Here is a 4,101-nt window from a genome sequence, read left to right on the forward strand (position 1 = left end):
GCCATCAGGGAACATATGGCCAGGCAGCAACAACAGCAACAAAAAGAAGCTCTTATTCCATATTACTTGTAGATTACTAAAGAAGAAGGAGCTGAACGTGTTACCAGGAGTCTGAATCCTGTAGGACAACATCCTACCCAATGTTGCCATCTGTTTTGCTGTCTGAGGAAGTAATTGGCGAGCTCTGCTACCACTGCCATAACTTGTGAGGCAGTTGAGATCTGCCGTGAACTCTCATCTCTTTCAGCACACAGAGAGCTAAGTTTTGATCTCCTCTGGGCAGGTAATGCTTGAAAGTCGTGTCCTCTCTCCTCAGCCCCTTCTGTGTCCTTGGGCTAGTAAAGGGCCTGTGCTTTCCCTAGCATGTAACGTTTTGCTTTGTGATGCTTAAAAATCATAAGGGGATCCAGCAAAAAGCATGAGTGCTTTTAAAACCATGAGTGTGAGTAGGTTTATTGTGTCCTCCACTTTATTACCATCTTAGCAGGAAACCTGTTGTGCAGCTCTTCTTTTCTTGTGTTTTCTGGCAAAACACTAACATACACCGGTGCCCATACACCCTGGGAATTTGACTGTGCCTGGAGCTGCCCCTAACGATGAGGCAAAATGCGGATACTGAGCAGTTCCTTCATATTTAGTCTGTTTTCTGCAGGCATTTGTGAATATAAGGGTTGTGAGCAAGGCGCTGAGCTGGGGTTTGCATGTCCAGGAGCACTTTACCCCCTCCTTAGGCTCTTCTGTTTGAGCTAGCGGGGTGTTTTTAACATCACTAACATGCTGCTTTGGAGGAGGATGTAGGGTTAAGCTTCAGCTGTACCCATGGCTTCATGGTGTGACTGCTTTGAAAAATAAATAATCTTGATTAATAACCCCTCTCAGTGGTTCTAATAGTACATGAATAAACAGTGGCAAGCTTACAGTACAAGTTGAAGGTAGAAAGACAGCAGGAAGAGGAAATCAAAACACTCATCTGTCATGTGACAATATAATTGCAGTCACTGATGATAAACAAGGAGAGTTTATTTCTTGTGAATCCATACTTTTAAATACCATTGCTCTGTCATTATGTGAGACCAATAAACATTTTCCTCTGCTATTTTCACTTGATGTGGAAAAATGTGGTTTGTTCTGTTAGCATTTAACAAATATTATTCTAGTAAGCTGAATGGATGACAGGAGTTTATATGTAGAATTTTACCTTCGTCCACCCTCTGTGTGGATTTTGGAGCCTGGTAGGGCCCGAGCTTTTCCTGAAATACTGTTTCCTTGCTGAATTCTAAAAATTCTGGAGGGCTGAAAGAAGACTGATGACAACATAAACTGTGAGTGAGGCTGATCTGTGTAACTCAGCTGCCTCTGCAATGCCCAGCAGCGGAGAGCCCGACACCCCCAACCAGCGGCTTTGCACTGGCAGCCCGATGCAGGGCAGGCGAGGGCGCGGGTGCAAGCCCCGTACCTGTGAGCTCCAGCACACAGGGCTCCTATATGATGCCAAGGTAATTGCTATTTAAAAGAAATTGCTGGCCCAGTCCTAGGGTGCTTCATAAAGTCTGGCTACTAGAGCGGTGTTTCCTGTCCTAACAACCACAGTGAGGACAGTGGTGGGGTTCATTCATTTTGTGAGTGCTATGTCTGTAACCGTATCGCTTGGCTTGGATCCTTCTCCTGATTTATGTCGTTCCCACATCTCCTTGAAATTTAGCGTGGGAGTGTCTGAGTTTCATAATTGTAAGCATTACTTGTACACCGTGGCTTCTAATAATTAGCTCCTATGCCCTTCAGTGCACAGATAGTGCTTATTAATTGCAGTTAATGAGCACCTCTCACCTGCAGCAAATTGCCCTGCACTGTTACATGCCTTAGTGTGTAACGTAGCATAGTATGATTTATTTATATAACACATTGATGGCAATTAACAGCTGTAAAAACATGCAAAAATGCTGACCTTGGTCTTGGGTATTTATTGGTTTTGGAGAAAGCGTGCAATTTCTGGTGGAGGAATTTGAGTGGATTACATGTAGACTTAACGTTATCACACCAGAAAGAGAATCAGTTTCAACTGGTGCAGCTCTGCTGCGTTTGAAGCATGGCAGCAAAACAGATAGAAAGCTGGCAGTTGTTTCTGGGGACTATGTCGTAGCGTGTATTGCAGCAAGGTGTGTCAGGTAGTAAAGGGGTACATTAGGACTGGTGTCTCCAAATTAACACAGCCTGCTGACCTGCCTCATGAAGCACCCAGAAAGATGTGTGATGTGAACTGGGGAGGACTATCACACTGTTCCAAGTTCCCAGTCGTTCTGTCAGCGCACTCTTCCTTGCACCTCTCCCCTCATTTTACAGAAGTGTGTGCGTGGTAAGTGTGAATGTGGCACTGGGGTGGGTTTCACAAGAAAGAGTTACAGCAGCATCAGTGTCCAGGATAATGTGAGGACTAACAATGTCCTAGTTCTCTATATCTTCGTCCCACTTCCCTCATTGCAGCAGGATATCATGTGTGGGTTCCCACCTACGTGTATGGTTGATATGCCATAGACTCGTTTCTGTTTGAATACCGAAGACCTGAGGTGTGTTCTTGCTTTCTGATCTAAGTGGGCAACCAATAATTCTCAGAATTGGAGCTCCTCCCTAGCTACTGCCCATGATGAACTGAAAATCACTGCTTGTGAATAATTTGATTTTTGGGTTAACATTCACTTTCATGGCAGTAACTTTTGAGCGCTAGAATAGAACACAAAAGAGGCAATCAGCTGAGAAAGCAAGTGCAGTTTCCAGTGCAAATGCTGACAAGGGCTTGAATTATTTGCTGTAATCTAATGAGTGTATGCTGGAGATGGAGCCTTCTGTGCTCTGGTGCTTACTGCTGTGTCTCTAACTCCAGTGTGTAAAATCTTCTGGCGTAAACTGTACATATTGCAGGCAAACTATGGATGAATCCGGCTTTTGGGCATTTGGGAGGGGTGGGATTGCAAGGGGAGGTTGTTAACAAAAAATTGGCTTAAACCAATGTCATACATTCAAATTGTGCTATATAATTTGCTTCACATTTCCCTGAGTGACACAGTCTTACAGTCAGCTAAGTTTTCATCTGTCTGTTTTCATCTCCTTCCTCATTTCCTTCCTAAGCAGCCGAAAACCTTAAAAAATGTGGGGGGTTTTGCAGGTACTCAAAACAATAACCTTGAAGAGGGTTCCTTGGCAACCTGCTGCTCTATTGAAAAGCAGTATGATTCATCTTTCATAGGCAAGGCAGACATTTTATAAAACTTTCTTTTTTCTATTTCTAGAAGATCAAGAGGAAAGATTAACATTGCTGAAGCAGAGGCTTTTCTGCATGTGGCCTCTCTGAAATTGGTGTTCCACAGATTCGTGCCAAATCCTGCCTGAAACATTTTGTTGCTCCATGCAGCAATGAACTCGCACTACGAATTACAGTTTTGGTGCCTCAGTCTTGTTTAAAATGCATCTGCCCACCATCACACAAAATATACATGAGAGAATTTGGCAGTGGGTGACGAGAGACTTATCACGTGGTGCAGATGGTTCAAAATCGCGGTACCTTTCTCTGCAGTTACCAAGAAAGGCATTTTTGTCTGCTGGTTTGTTCTCACATCGCACCACCTGTTTCCAAAGGGAGATTTTCCTCAGGAGCTTCCATGTACTTCTTTAGGCTAGCCTGAAATTTTCCTTTATTTGGCCTGAAATTTGAGAGCTGCATATGGAGAAATAGCCTGAGAGAAAAGAAACAGATTCGATTTCTCTTCCCTCGTCTTCCATTTCCCTTGATCACAGGTCAACAGTGAACTGCTTTCCCTGTATTCCACTTAAAGAGAAAATCAATTGTTTTCTGTGAAATTGCCAGTTGATTTCTAAACTGCTCTTTCACCCCCACAGAGAAGATGATGTGAAATGTCCTTTGGCTCTTTGTCACCCCATCTTGGATCCGTAAGGCCACGGCTCTGAGCCCAAAGGCTGTGTCAGCCTGCAGAAACAGCAAGCGCTGGAGGCCCAATGTTTCAAGCTTTGTTATACAAAGGTACTTGACAATCCAATGGTGCAGCCACTGAAACTGACCTGTTACGGGGTGCACTGAGGACACTCTCC

Source organism: Pygoscelis adeliae, unplaced genomic scaffold (genome assembly GCF_000699105.1).
Source record: "Pygoscelis adeliae isolate BGI_AS28 unplaced genomic scaffold, ASM69910v1 Scaffold99, whole genome shotgun sequence".
In the NCBI taxonomy this organism is placed as follows: Eukaryota; Metazoa; Chordata; class Aves; order Sphenisciformes; family Spheniscidae; genus Pygoscelis; species Pygoscelis adeliae.